The 16512-nt window shown below is 38.1% G+C and overlaps 1 long non-coding RNA gene across 12 annotated transcripts in view; it reads right to left on the bottom strand.

The window, feature by feature from the left end:
* Positions 1-14254: 14254 nt before the first annotated feature.
* The window catches only part of LOC101417391 (uncharacterized), a 61467-nt gene continuing 59209 nt past the window's right edge, over positions 14255-16512 (bottom strand). For all 12 annotated transcript variants that reach the window (XR_009187987.1, XR_009187991.1, XR_009187992.1 and 9 more), the window contains one exon: positions 14255-15429. This is a non-coding gene — a long non-coding RNA (uncharacterized lncRNA). The remainder of the gene's footprint in view (positions 15430-16512) is intronic.

Genomic DNA, 16512 nt, shown 5'->3' with positions numbered 1-16512 from the left:
AAATGTATATATAGTAAAATTGATCCTTTTGTTGTAGAATTTTGTTCTGCATTTTAACACATGTAGAGATCGGTATAACCACTGTCATAATCAGAACAGACAAAAGTCCCAACACTCCCCAAAACCACTTCATGCCATGACTATGTTTTAAAGTGGGCATCATTGGGAACAGCATGACAAATCCACATTGTTGCCACCTTAGATTTCTTTATAATATTGGGGGATTGTGCCTGTGGATTCCAATTTGAATTGGCCTCTGTAGTTGGCCAGGATGCAAGTGACCACTGCCCCTATATTGTAGGGGCCCCATTTCCTGAAGGTTGCTTTCAAGAGGTTCTTTGCTATTGAAAGGTTAACATGAACTTTCATTTATTTATTTATTTTTAAAATTTCTCTCCCCTTCCTCCCCTCTCCCCCGCCCCATTGTCTGCTCTCTCTGTCTATTCGCTGTGTGTTCTTCTGTGTCCACTTGCATTCTTGTCAGCCACACTGGGAATCTGTGTCTCTTTTTTGTTGCATCATCTTGTTGCATCTGCTCTCCATGTGTGTGGCACCACTCCTGGGCTGGCTGCACTTTCTTCACACGGGGCAGCTTTCCTTGCAGGGCTCACTCCTTGAGCATGGGTCTCCCCCTACTCAGGGGACAACCCTACATGGCACAGCACTCCTTGCATGCATCAGCACTGTGCATGGGCCAACTCACCACACAGGTCAGGAGGCTCTGGATTTGAACCCTGGACCCCCCATATGGTAGGCAGATGCTCTATCGGTTGAGCCAAATCCACTTCCCAACATGAACTTAACTTTTCAAAACTTGCTCAAAATGTTGAGCCCAACTCTATTCTGGTGAAATTTCTTGTGTAATTCTTCTACTTCTCTAGTATACTTACACACCCCTTTCCCCATCACACAACAATAAGTATCTATAATTTGTCCTTAGATGCACTCCCTATATTGAATCAATTGACTCAAATTCAACCTGTGACATTAAAATAAGTAGTGCAGAAGAGTCATGTGTAGGGAAACAACAAATGAGTCCAACTCTGTCACACTGGGGAATATAAATTCCAAAGTAAGGCCCACTGACAGGGCACCAAACTCCTGAGCTGTCTGCCTTGCCTGTAGTGTCTGGATGTCTCTAGAACCCTCATGAGCCCCACTATTTGAGGCAATATTTACTGTGGCAGTCAATGAGATCCTGCTGAGACATGTATAAGTATAATCTTTGGAATAACCTCGCGACTCACAAATCTCTTAGCCATAAAAACTCATTTGTATTTACCCTGTTTTCCTTTTGGTCAAGGCCATTTTCCAGGTGCATTGAACCTATCTGAACCTAGAGTTAGTATTATACCTGATAGGTATATGTCCAAGGGACTTAAATCTTTGGTCTGTCCATGTGCCAATTGGGCCCTGAATCTCAGCAATTCATTGCACTCACCCAGGATAACTAACAAGGAGAAAATGATGGACAATAACCATCTCAAGGAACAGAAAGAATGTGAAACTGCAAGGAAGACAGTTTCATCCATCTACCCTATTGGATCTAAGCCTCTTCTCAATTAGAAATAAAGTGGGCATCACCAACCCAAAACCTTCAAGATTGGGGAATGAACAATGGACTAAAGTAGACTTATTATTATTATTCTATTGTAGACTTATTATTATTCTAGCAATGGAAGAACTTGTACCATTGATTTAAAGGCAGTGGCCACCAGAGGTTCTGAGGGGAGGTAGAGGGAAGAATAGGTACAATATGGGGACATTTTCAGGACACTGGAATTGTCCTGCATGATGTTGCAATGACAGATACAGGCCATTATATATTTTGTCATAACTTACAAAATTGTGTGGGACAGAGTGTGAACTATAATGTAAACTATAATCCATGGTTAGTAGCAATGCTTCAATATGTATTCATCAACTGTAACAAATGTTCCACACTAATGAAGGATGTTAATGTGGAAAAGTGTGGGAGGGGTAAGGAGTGGCACATATGGGAATCCCCTATGTTTTTTATGTAACATTTATGTAATCTAAAATATCCTTTAAAAAAATGTTTTAATGTATTTTAAAGTTAGGAAAATTCCCAAACTTCAGATTGATGATAGTTCAGAAGGACATATTACAATTTTAAACGGAAAATAAAATAAAATAAGTAATGCATTCTTTTAAGATGAGTAGATGCTTAATCTATACCTTGGCTTACCTTAAATAGGGTAATTTCTATCTGTATTATAGTTATAAAATTGATTTGAGGGTCTGAAAGTGCAAGAGAAAAACTCAGACATGAGAGTACTATGCTGCTTAATGCTGTGTGTTAGCTGCTCAAGAACAACCTTTATTTGTGTGTTCCCAAACTTACTATGCTCTAGTCTCAGACATTTCCATTTCAAAACTGCTCTTTGCCAGACTGCTGTATCTATGTGGCTCTTTTCTCTCATCATCTACAGTGCACATCTTAGGAAACTGCTTAAATATAAACTTTAGAAACAAAGAGTCCAAGCTCAGCTTTGTGAATATTTGGGAAATAGCACACATGCACAAAAAAATGATCTTTCTTGATATATATACACATACATATATATGTATGTTTATATATACAATTTTGAACCACCAGTTAAAAAAGGTGTGAGAATTTGGAAAGATTCAACACCTTTCTCTGTTTTGTAAACATGTTCAAGCTTCAGAGTTTTTTTTTTCCCTTCCAGTGTAGTTAAAAATAGTTAAAAATAACTCAAAGAAGAAAACATTCAGTGAGTTTTTGAATTTATGTGGAGGGGTAGGGGAAGAAGCCCTTTGAAGGAAGGACTGCTGAAAGGTAGACAGAGTTTGCATGAAATTATCTCCTGGTAAGTTGACAAGGTTTTATTTCCCCAGAGCAGGACAAATGACACCAGAACTATATGTTCTCTGCCACTACAGTTCTTGTCATAGATTTTGTAATAACAAAAGAACACATATTTATAGGCTATGAAATTATCTAGTTTTACCTCTACAAGGCAACTGGGAGAGGAGTTTACAGGTGGAGAGGATATCATAAATGAATACTGGACTGGAAACATCACAATTAATTCAATAATTGTTTTTTATGAAGTGCTTTCTGAAATGACTCCTAGATTAAATGAGCCCCAGTAGTGCAGTAGAGTAGCAATGTCATGTCTAACAGAGGGGAGAATGTAAATCTTATTACAGTTTACAGATGTTTTTATTTAATATCTCTAATCCAAAAATTCTGACAAAATGAGGCCACCCTGGAATTGTTCAAATGGCAGTGTCTGCACAGCAACAGTTCCCTACAAGTAACAAATCCTATTAATCCCTTTGGAATTCATTGTAATGACACTAATCATGTCAAATTCATTGAGTATTAATATGAATGTTATATGTAACTCTTATAAGAATCCAGAAAAAAAAATCCTCAAATATCCTGTATCCATTCTCCTGAACAACAAAAATTGGGCTGTAGCCTAAGTATCTGGCTATTGTGAATAAATATGTTACTCCTTTTAATAGTACTGATTAGTCAATCCATTTTTACCAATGTAGGTGTCACATGTGAACAAGAAATGATTACCAACCCACAATTTTTCATACAGAGCTAGTGAACTTAAGAAAACAAAATGATTGAACATTAATTCTAAGTCAAGCCTCTTGTTCTGTCCTCATTTCTATGACACTAAGAATAATACCTCTGGCGATGATGAATTCGCAGTAAGAGCTCTTCCAGAGAAAACACCGAGAGTGGGAAACCAGAGACATGCTTTGTTATTTCAGCGATAAAATTTACCTCGAATCATAGCTCTGTTCACGACTGGACATGGCCTTTTTTCCAAGCTGCTTTAACAGCCTTTTACCAGGGGTTACTTCACAGCCTGAAAAAAAAATTTGGTTTGCTTTTGGGTGCCCTGAGCTTCCCAGGCGTAATGGAGTTGCTCTGGGGAACTTGGGGTAGAAATGGTCAAGGAATGGAGAAGATTTGTGGAGAAAAATATGGTGACAGGAGGCACCTCCTACATCTGTGCCAGGGATCCCCACTACCACCCTCAGGTTCAAGGATTTCCTAGCAGAGCTCACAGAACTCAAAAAAGCTGCTATACTCACTATTGCTATAAAAGGATACCGGTAAAAAACAGATATAAAAAGGATACGGGTATGAAACAGCAGAGGGAAAGGTGCACAGGGCAATGTCCAGGAGAAATCAGGTGCAAGCTTCCAACTGTTCTCTCCCTGTGGAGTCACAGCTATGTGACAAGGCATGTGAAGTGTTGCCATCCAGGGAACCTCGCCTGAGCCTTGGCATCTAGGGATTTTATCTGGGGTCTGTCACGAAGCATGGAGTACCCACGTGACTGACCTTGCCTATTCCGTCTCCAGAACTTCCAGAGATCAAACTGATACATCACCAGGGCCCCAGGTGAATAAAAACAGGCCCCGACCATAACTTGTAATGTTAGCATAAAGTATCTAGCATGGCCAAAGGTCACAGATACACAAAGACTCTTTTAACAGGCAGGATAGCCCAGGATCTCGGAGGTGACGTCCCAGAAGCCAGTCAAGCACCAGTCCTCCTGTTTGAGCACCCCAAACCTTCCGAGTTAACCTTTGATGTACAGCACCCATTCTTACATATGCACGTCCAGAAGGAACAAGACCTCGGAGAAGCCCTAAGCAGCTCAATCTCCTTCAAGATGGCTCAATTTTGAAAATGGCAATTATGCTATGGTCCCCAGTCATAAGAAATTTAAATGCATTTGCACATCTATTGCAGTTAATAGCCACACTCTGGGATAGAAAACTCACATGCCCTCTGCACTGGTGACAGTCAACCCTGCTAAAGAGAATTCTAGGGATGCAGTGATTCGACTTCAATAAATTTTGCCTGGGGTAAGAGATCCCTTCTACACTAAGCATCCTGACCAATGCTCAAATTTACAGATTTAGCCTATGTCACCGTGCAAGAAGAGAAGTACTATGTAGGATTTCTGACAGAAAAGAGAACACTGGAAGTATGAGTCATATAAGACAGGCCACAAAGCACTCTAATAGATTGATAAAATGAACCAAAATCTCTAGGTGAACATTCTTGCACTGTACCCACAATATTATTCTTGATTTGCTAGGAAGAAAGCAATTTATTCTGTCACTTTCTGGGGACTTAGAGCTAATTGGCCTTTCATAGTTATGTGAATCTGCAAATGAGCATAAAAGTGAAAGCTGACAAAAATTGAAACAGGAAATCTGAATCTGCCTATTTTCATAAGTATCTTATAATGGTTTGTAGAAAAGGACGAGATTTTGATTAGAATAGCAAATTTCTTCATGCAAAGGGATGTGCTCCAAATTACCCATCACTGTAACAAACAGAAAGATTGCTCTTCATTCAGCCTCCTGGATGAAAGGAAATGAACGTTCCTTTCCGAATCCCCCCCCCACACACACACACACCCCCACCCCCGCCAGGCCATCCATTCAGGCCGTCGGCGATGTCATCCGTGGGCGCTCCGCAGAGTGTACGACCTCTCCTAGCTCACCATCTCTTCTTCCCTCTTCCCACCCCAATCTCCGGGACACGGCATGCATAATACATCACATCTGAGAGACCAACGAGACAGTGGGTCTACAAATGCAGCAGCGGGAGGAAAGAAAGAAAAATAAGAGAAACCTTCACACAACCTTAATGGAAAGGAAGCTGGAAAAGATTAAGTTCAACATATTTTTTAAAAGCCTTCAAAGACCGCAAAGAATGGTAAGGTATTTTCAGTGTCGGGCACAGACAACAGCATGAACACCGCGAAGGGAAACTGAAGAAGAGCAAAGCAGGGTAAACATGAAGCACCATATTTCACGCACAGAATGTACAGGGTGAGAGTGCTGAGGCGAACCAACCCCCGTCACTAATGAAACTGAGCCCACCCCAGCCCCGAAGCCAGTCTGCCTCCGATTTTTTGCTTCCTTTCCCCACTCCTCTCTTCCCCTCTCTCCTGACGACCATCTCCTCTCTCCCTTGCTATCCATGTAAAAAAGATACCTGAAGAGCTGCAGGACAAGGAGACCAAACCCAGATTTACATCATGTGGTGGTACATTTTATAGAACTTTGGGGACACTGGTTAAAACTTACTTTTTTTAAAGGCAGCTTTCCTGACTGCCAGTCCTTTTGCTACACTGAGGCACTAAAGCTTCTTTTTCACCCTGAGCTTGAGCTTTCAAAGTTATTTTCTACTCTGATGATTACAGACAGTTCCACAGACAAAGCAAAAGAATTTAAAATAGGCAGTCACTACTAATATGTTCTAATATGTTCGTTGCTCCTTTTGATCCGGAAAAATAAGCTTGGGTGTCATTTCACCATTTATCATCGATGTTAAAAATAAATAACTAAACAAAAATTTCTGGAAATGCAGGCATAAAAATGGATTTTTACTGAAGAGATCAGGGGAAAAAAGTAACTTCTTTACCTCATAATAAAAACCCTGTGTTCCTACAGGAAAATGAGTGTGGAATTTTATATTTTTAATGATAATAATATAAAAATAAAGAAATTTGTTTAAAATAAATTTGCTTTTGCAGAATGTTTATTCTAGGAACTGATTCTATAGTTAATACCTTTCCTTACGGACCTTCCTGCCTCTGTCAGCTCTTCTGTGTTGGAAGAAATCTAGTTCCCATTGGTTTCCATTTTTATGTTTTAAATTGCTGCTCTGCTAGTTCTGTCTCTTTCTTTCTTCACTTTACATTAGCCTTGTCATATTCAAAAGTCTAAAGATTCAAAAAAACCTCAAAAGCAAAGTCAAAGTATATTCTATGTAATCTTATTTCAGAATATTGTAGGGGCCTGTTGACCAAGAGTAAGGACAGGTACACTGATGTAAAATGTTAGTGGTGAAAAGGAAGATAACATAGATTACTCTGGATTCATATTTTATGAACTATTTTCAGTATTATTCATATTTTCTCAAAAGTATCATATGTACTCTTTAAATGCATTATTAAAAATATTGTCTTATGTGTGATTTTTAAATGCCAATACCAGTTACTATTTATTAATTGCCTAGTTTGGTCTAGACAATTTGCTATGAACCTCACAAAAATAATGTCTATTATTTGTAAGTGCTGTGCAGAATTGTTGTAACAATTGACTTTTTTACATTAGGGGAAAACGAGGCACAGGGAGGTTGCCTCTTGGCTAAGGACACCCCACTAGTGGCTGGCATTCAAATCCACGCCTTCCTGGGCCCTAAATCGGTACTTTTTCTTTTCCCCCTGGAACTAGTTGTCTTCCTTCAAGCTAGTTTCCTAGGAACTAATTATTCTGAAAAATAATGTACAGTTAATAGATTTATTCCTTGTAGTATAATCCACAGAAGGTTTCAGTGAGTGCCTGAGACTTCCCATAAATGAGTCAGCACAGACCCAGAAGACAAAGCAGAAGTGCTGTACCATGTTCTGGAAACAACCATAAAACTTCATGGGAGACCTGGAGTATTCCAGCATTGGTTTCAGTGTTGTAGGGGTGTATGAGATGCTGTCAACAAGAAACTTAAATTCTAAAAGGTGAAACTAGCCTAATATAGATATGAAAGAAATAGCATACATTACAATGTATACCTGCTGCAGCTGGTCTTGTTGGAGAAGGGGATTCATGCATTTATAAACTAAAACTTAGATCTTTAAACACCATAAAACATTTTTCTAATATTCACTGTTTGATGGCATTCTAAACTCTATTACACACTTCCTTGACTTCATAAGCATAGCTTATTGCACATAATTTTTCCTCTCCCTAATGGCTTGGGCTCCTAGCTCTGCACTTCAATCACTGTGCTGTGATGGGGGAGCACGGTGCTTCGAGGCACTGTAGAGTCCTGGGCAGCCATCTGCCTGGACACCAAATGACCCAGGCTTCAGGACTTCTAAGGCTCTGCTCCCGACTTTGGACAAGGAGTTTGCATTCTTCCTCCCTGTCAGATGCCATCCTTCACAGCTCTCATTGTGATTTTGCTGATGCTAATCTGCTTTTCTTTAGCACGACGTGCAAGACTTTTCATGTTCGCATTCCTGGCTTGTTTGTTCAGCTTCATCTCCTCTTTTTTTTTGTTTGTCTTTTTTTTCTCTCTTTCTCATTAATGCCATTCTTTGCAATTATATTCCTGCAATTCAGAAGTCCATATAGCTTCTAAAGACGATATGCAGTTTCACACCTCCGTGGCTACAAATCGAATGCCTCTTTCTTTACTTGTTCCACTTTTAAAAAATACAAAAACAAGAAATAATCTGTCTTTCTTCAAGTCCAACTTAGAAATAAGAATCTCCTGAGAGATGTATTGACACCATTTTCTGAATTCAGGCTATAATTCATCAGATTTGTTTCTTGGTTGTCCCTGTACCTGATATATATAGTTATTGCTCAACATATCACATTATCCAGAAGGCAATTTCTTTCTAAATCTGTTCTCCCTACTAAACTGTGGGCTCTTTAAAGGTCATAACCACTTCTGCATTGCCAGCACTTAACTTACGGAATGGTATATAGTAGATGCTCAATAAATGTTTGCGCACTTAATAAATACTGCCTTGATTTTTACACCAATGTCCTCTGGGATCAAGTGATCAAGGCCTACGAGATTTGCCTCTAGTGTTGCAAGTCAAACCTTTGGATGAAGTCTACATTGTTATTTATAAATAAATTCTGTGATACAGAAAACAAATACATTACAACAAGCTTTCAGAACAAGAAGAAATCTCATGTAACAGAGTAGCCAGGGAATGTTCAAGAAAGAAATGGGACTTGATATGCACAGATAGCCAGTGCAGCTCTTGTGAAAAATGGGTTGTTTGTGAAGCTTATGTAAAGTAAATAGTCATGAAGTTCCGTAAAGATGTTATATTGCCTTGTTGGTCTATTAAAAATAAAGTGTCTATCCACAATGCTAAGGCTTTAACGTTAGGTGCATCTCAGATTTGCAGAGAGCCGAAGCAGTGCAGTCAACTTCTTCAGAGATTAACTGGAACAGTTATAAAGAAAATTAGCTGTGAAAGAAAAGAACGTTGGGGTCATTTGCAAAAGCTCGGATGGCCTGTCACTAATGTCCAGTGGGGGTTGGGGAGGATCTCCTTTGGTTTTTTGTTTGTTTGTTTGTTTTTTCTTAGAAGCTCTCATGTCCCTACTGGTAAAATCAGATGCTAATTCTCGGGACTTGGAGTTGTCCTGGGTGGTGCCCCAGGGACAATTGCCGGATGTTGTATGTCCTCCCATGGCCTACTGGATGGAACGTGGGAGAGTGTGGGCTATGGGGTGGAACACGGGACATGGGGTGCAGCGATTCCCGGAGATGTACTTACCAGACGCAATGGATGTGTCATGATGATGGGGGAGAGTGTTATTGGGGGGGGGAGTGGTGGGGTGGGGGCGGTGGGGGCGAATGGGGACCTCATTTTTTTTAATGTAATATCTTTTTAAAAAATGAATAAATTGAGTAGAATTTGGGGGAAAAAAAAGAAAGAAATGCTTTGCAAGCTACTGACCTCACAAAAAAAAAAAATCAGATGTTGAGAGTTACGACCTTGTGGCCACATACTCTTAATAAGTGGTGGATAGATAACGCTGGAAGAGGGTAGCTCACTTTGGTCTGATTTTTTAGAAGTTGAAAACTTCCATTTATTTTTCTCACTAAAATTTCCTTTGACCCAGATTATTTTTGCAGTGTTACAAAATAAACCCATACCCATTATGAACTGGTTTAAGAACTATAAAGGGTATTTTTTTTTTCTGTATCTAACCTTGATTTAAACCTACTTCTTTGATAAAATTTTCTGTTATAATATGCAGTGTTTGAAGAAGCTTTTCATGATACAGGAACCTCAAAAAAAAATTATGATCTGAGAAATAGTTCATCCAAAAGGACAGTCAGAATACACTGCAGTGGATTATAAATGAATTCCCATCAGTGAAGGCACAAACATAGAAACCACTTAAGTAAAACACAAACTAAAAGCAGGAGACCTGGAATTGCATGTTACAGTACTCAAAGCAATTTGTTTTATGTATGTCAATGTGTCATGCAAAATGAAGCCATAGCCCACACTTCCAAGTGATTCGTTTCATAAAGTCACGTTATTTTGGATCCTAATGCCTCCTCCTTTTAATCTTTGTGTAAGGTGATTTTACCTAATGCTGAATGTCAGGACTTGATCTAACATCTTGTTTACTTTATACTATTGTAGTGATACATTAGCACTGCATTACCAGCTTGCAGTGGCTTTCATTTGGAATAAAACTGCAAAATGTTCTTATTTTAAGCCTCTCACCCTCAAATCCTTTTCTACATTTTTTTCGCATTGCTTTTCTGAGGCATCGAATCTCCACACCTTCTTGATCAAGACAGACAACCTAATGGCTGAGTGGGCTTTAATTTCTATGCTTCTGGCATTCAAACTCAATTTGCATTGTCATATGGAATTATTTGGTATTTTGTATAAAACACTCTCTCTTTTTTTCTCCCCCTTTCCTAGACAACCAACCGCTGAGAAATTATTGTCAGAGTCTTAAAATGATTTCCCAATTTTCACTTGTTAGTACAGTGCAATTTCTCTCCCAGCCTTGGTCTCTCTTCAGCATCCTTCTGGGCACCAATGAACCTGCAGCACACAGCATGCACTGTGCCTATGCAGCGTGGACATGCATTCCAGATCCATGGATCTCTCTGCTTCTCTCTGTAGTGACACTCAGAGGTATCTCAGTGAGTGAGCAGAGGATGAGGAGGTAGGTATGAAAAGGAGAGAAGTAAAGGGGGAAGGTTGTGAATTCAAAAAGAGAAAGGACTTTAGGGGTTTATGTGATGATAAGGATTTAATCACGAGCATTAATTTTGAAAATTAAAAAAAGAAAACTCTATATCAGGTGTTGGAGGATAAAAGGAAGCAAGCGTCACCTTTGCCTGCAAGATGTTCACAGTGCAGTCGGAGGGATGGATGTGTGGACAAGGAACAATCAGTTGTTATACGAGGCAGAAAGTTAAAGGCTGTACATATGAAATGGGCTAAAGTGAATCCTAAGAGAACATAAAATATGGAATAATTCATTCTGCCTCAGGGGGCATGTCAGAGCTGGTTCCATTTCAATAGGTAGAACAGTTGAGGAAGAGAAAGTGAAAGGTGGGGTGAGCAAAGAGAGCGAGAAAGAAATGAAAGGGAGGTGAAAAGGAAATAAGAAAAAAAGGGAACAAAATGGCAAGAAATGGGACCAAATTTAATTTCCAGAGAATTAACCTGGGAAATACATATATTTCAGGAGGCTGTGAATCTAAGGACTTTTTTTTTTTTGAAGTGTCAAAGGCATAAACTAATCTATTTAATTAGAAAAATATGCTTGTCTTGCATTCTGAGTAATTTCCCAGAGGAAAACTTGTTTCTTTTACAGTTAAAAGTTTTGTTTAGCAAAGTGTCCCCCCCCCCACACACACACACATGCCCACACATTCTCCTTGCGCGATTGCAGAGCCTACACCTATTCAGCAGGTGCTCACTCCTAGGCAATTATTGTCAACCGGAATGTGAACATGACCCTTCCAAGATCTCACATTTGTTTTTTGGGTACTGAAATAGAAACGCATTAACCTAGATGTACCTGAGCCCTCTAGCAGGTACTTTATAATAAGAAAGAAAGAAGAAAAAACCTCAGAAGGCATTTCTTCAGTGACTCACTAAATCATCACAATAGCAAATAATTCAATAGAATAATGCAATATATCTTAATATCATACAAGGTAGTGAACATTTTCCAAATAAAGCAAAACACTCCTAGTCAATTCACCGTCCAGAACTCTTTCAGTAAGTTTGTGGAGCCTAAGAACATTCTCTCCTATAGCAATGAGGCAAGATAGTCTTTTTTGTGCCTCTATTAAAAAGAAAATAGATTCCTGTGACCTGCAAATTGAAACATGATAAGCTCCTTTTTGCATGCAACAGTAAGGGCTGCAAATAGAAATTTAAATACTTTATCACAATTTTATTCAGGAGTAAGGAAATGCACATATATTAATTGAGCCAACACAACAATCGATTCCAAATAAGATTAAAATATCGTAAAAATGCAGTATGCTTCTTGCATTTACAGTGAAATGTTTAAAAGGATACATGCTCAATTCCTGCCTAGAAGTTTTATACTCCTAGCTCTTCCTGCTTATAGATATATAGAATATTTGCAGATAGGAAATGCTAAATTAGGATCATAAATTAAAAATAAAGACAAAATAAAGACACATAATAAAACAAAAACAAGCTAAAGATGTAATGATGGGAAAGAAAAATGAGAATATGGCTGGATACTCTGCAAAAACCAACACTTTGTATTTCGGAAACATTTTTAGAAACTGTGTTGTGGTACTACAAGGCAAAGTTTCAAAAAGTTTCAAAAATGACTTACCACATCTTCTGTTGCCTTACCTCTAAAAACAGAAATGGATAATCCTGGGGCATAGTGTAATGTGATCTAAAATAGGTCTTTAGGTCCAAGGAACTTTATTACCTGGAGACACTGTGTATATAGTCAAGCCCATAATGTTATTAAATACTGTGACCAACAATTCATTTCAGGTAGGTTTCTCACATCCAAGTGACCTGAATTTAACCTGTATTTTAGTGGCTAAAGGCAAGGTATCTCAAATAATGGATATAGTTTAAGTCTCAAGCACACCTTCCTTAATATGTATTTTCTCACTGAATACTAAATATACTTCAGTGTACTTTTATGAATACCTATGACTTACAGTTTCAGAAACATATGTATGTAATTGTTCAGTTTTATGGGTTATTTGAGCTCACAGCCTGTAATTCTTTACACATTTTGTATACACATGTATAAGCTACTCAAAAACTCAGTGACTGTATTTCCCAAGGTTAACAAAGATATGATGAAAGCTTTATTTTTATTTGCCTTTACTATTATTCACTTCATGCAAACCATAAAACCATTCTTATGACTTACGAGATCTGTTAAAATGACTGTGCCTTAGGAATGACACAAACACAATTCGCAAGATATTTTTATGACCAATCAACTCCAGTTGGAATGGTTAGAAATCAATTACCAAAAGGCATGCACACATAAAAGTATCCATATCCCAACAACATGCCATTGTGTGTTTTTCCTGGAAAACTCAAGATAGGATCTGTCAGGGATACCTGCTAGGATAACAAACATGTCACCCAGATTTGCATTTGGGAATTAAAACACTCTGTAGCCTGACACAAGGCTGTGCGTTTTTAGCAACTGCGACGAGAAGAATGTATTCCAATACCTAGATGCTGTGAGTCAGAAATCCCTTATCAGACAGCTTGAAAAAAGTTCCATAATCCCTTGATGGAGATTCCCTGAGCCAGCCATGCTACAGGGAACCGTGGAGAACCGCAGCTATATCCCCCTCTGTATCATCCTGGCAAGTCTAATTCTGTCTCCTGCAAACCTGACACTGCCTTTTATTCTTGCATTTACACACCACTTACGTTGGAACCGGAATGTAAGAAACTCCATTGATATTCAAAATTCAGCCCACCCATTCTCTAATGCCAAGAGTGAAACAATATTTATAAAATAACATTATGGTCACTATGCTATAAGCAACAATGAGACTAATAGAATACTACTGTCAGTATTAACTACAGTCAGCTTACAGGAGAATTCTGTAAAACTTACCCCTATAATTTCAATAAAAAGAATTGCATTGATAGTTTTAAGTGAGGATCAGGGCAAAGAGCATAATCATTTATATAATATATCCTTCACAATCTGCCTTAAATAATTTCACTATCTGTATGTTTCTGAGTGTCTAAAGAATGTCCAGCAAATGTTCTAACAATATTTTATATCCATAAAAATGGATAAGTACATAGTTTAATCACAGATGTGTGGTAATTAAAAATTCCTTGCATAAAACAGAAGAAATATTGTAATTAGCACAGTTTTGTTTGAAATAACATAGGCTTTGCTTGTTTTTCAGGTCATTAATGGAAAACAGGCATCAACTTATTAGCAGCTTCATGAAGGCAGTCTTTTAGAAAAATTTCCTATCCCTTAACTTAACTGTGTAATTCAGCCATGTCATTAGCTCTACAAGCTTTCCTGCAAGAAAGATGTAACCGAAATAAAATAAAATGCTCATCACAAAGGTATAGAATTTAACTTTTGCAAATAAAAACTGGATTGCACAGTAAAATGTTATAATTTTACATTTAAAGTACCACATCGGTTAAGATTATTTACTAAAAGAGTTCTTTTTATTGCATAAAGCATAACTGACAGACTAGATTCAACTCTGATATACGAGATACAGTTTCTGCTTAAATATCTCTACTCCAAACATGAAGAAAGGCAATGAACTACATTTATCATATAGAAATATTAGTGTTCACATTCTTCAATTCCTGTAAGACAAAAAATGACACAAGCCATGAAGTGATATGAGCAACAACTCTCAAACTAGTATTTAACACTGTTTTTATTTTTCTCACCTCATTATATAATATTGCTATTTCCATTCATTCCTTGAGAGTGCTTATTGGTATGCTAAATGTAATTATATCCTTAAAAATCAGAAGCTGGGCATATTCACATTTTAAGCCAACAAGCAAAAACTGGATGCGTTCTCCATGCCAAAAACTATACTCATGTATTTAATCCTCTCCAATAATACTGAGGGTAGAATTTTATTATCCCACTTCCAGATGAGTAGTGAGGCCAGAGAAGTTAAGTAACATATCCAAGGTCACACAGCTAATAGTGATAGAGACAGAATGTGAACACACATCTGTATGAGACCAAATTCTATTTTTAATGTTTGTTAGCAATGCGATAACTAATTCTATTTCTTACCTGGTCTCCAAAATAGAAATAACATGGAAGGTTTTGCAATCAACACTCTATGGTCTCTTATGATATATGCTTACCCTGAGTCCTCCTTATTTAATAAGCAAATGCTAAAAGTTTTCTCTCAGAGATACCAGAGCCCCAAAGGGGTGCACTAAGGCACATGTGACCCGGGGCTGCTGCCTCTATGAGGAGGAGGGAGGGATCAAAACATTCCAGGGCCCCATCTTGGCAGAGGAAGTGCATTTTGTAATTAGCCTGTCCACACGGGTGCCTTTTTGCAGTTCACAGAAAGTCACTATATATACGAGCCATGGCCTCTAGTGCCATTTTGATTATTTTCTCTAACAGGATTTAGGAATTTATCACATGTTTTCTTTTCTTTTCTTTTTGATTTCCAATTTTCTTTCAGGCAGAGCAGACATGTGATATAGGCGATGGTGAAGTCCGTTGCTAAGCCAGCATCTGGGGAAATGTGATTAAGTTCAGTCAGTCTCACTCAGCACTCATCTCTCGATGGGAGTTACCAAGCTGATGGCTCTTTGGAGGAGGAGTTCTCCGGACCTTTATGGGAAAAGACAGATGACAGGGTAGATGAGGGTGAATTGTCATTCCAGAGGCGAGAATGAACAGTGAGGTGTTAAGGGCTGCTAAACCTAGTCTTAGAATATCATTCCAACTTTTTCTCACAGGGGATGATGTCCTGTATAAGGGAGGTGGCAACTGAAGAAAGAGCTAAGAATGCCTTTAGTGACAGACTCACTTCTCTTGTCTTTCACTTTCTTAATGATTTTTTTTAGGAGATACCAGAGATGGAACCCAGGACCTCATACATGGGAAGCAGGCTCTCAACTACTGAACTACATCTGTTCCCCTTAAAGATTTTTTAAAATTACTAATTTAAACTAAATTATAATATATATTATAATATAATTAAAATATAAAAAGCTATAAGCTATCCTTTAAAATACATGTTCAACCATTAAATACTACAAATAGAAAATTATTTATAACAGGCATCCTTTGACCTTTTAAAAAATTTCACCTAAGTCCCCTTACTTATAGTTAGTAGATAGTTGTACCAGTTTAAAACAACCTCAGTCTGAATTTCATATTGTCACTTACTAGCTCTGTGAACTTGGTCAAGTAATTTCCCTTCTGGAAGTCTTGATTTTTTTTCCCATCCTTTACATAGAAATCACAGGATTTCCGTGAGGATTGAATGAGATAATGTATGCAAAAGCCCTTAGCACAGGGACTGGCAGTTTATAAACTATTCATAAGTCATGGACATCCTTGGCTGTTTTGGTTTCTTGGTTGGCTTGCTTGTTCTCTGACTAAGCTTAATATGTCCAAAATGCCTGCTAGAAATGTGACTCTACAATATTTCAAATCAGCAACTCATCCCGATTTCTGGTTTACTTTCTTCAAACAAACATTCTTGTCATTTACAGGACAGCCTTATTTTCAATAAATGTGACACAAATACTGACATCAAAAAGCACTTAGAGCTGGTAAATGAAACCTAAAATGTACACTTTCCTAATGTTAGTATACAATCACCCTTCGTCAAATCTGATCTCTTTCATTGCAAATGTTGGGAAGCACCAAAGGCTATCATGCTAGGCCAAGATTATGTACTAAAAG

The sequence above is a fragment of the Dasypus novemcinctus genome, chromosome 11 (assembly GCF_030445035.2).
Source record: "Dasypus novemcinctus isolate mDasNov1 chromosome 11, mDasNov1.1.hap2, whole genome shotgun sequence".
Classification (NCBI taxonomy): domain Eukaryota; kingdom Metazoa; phylum Chordata; class Mammalia; order Cingulata; family Dasypodidae; genus Dasypus; species Dasypus novemcinctus.
Note: the sequence above shows the minus strand (reverse complement) of the source record. Positions and strands in the feature narration are given on the sequence as shown.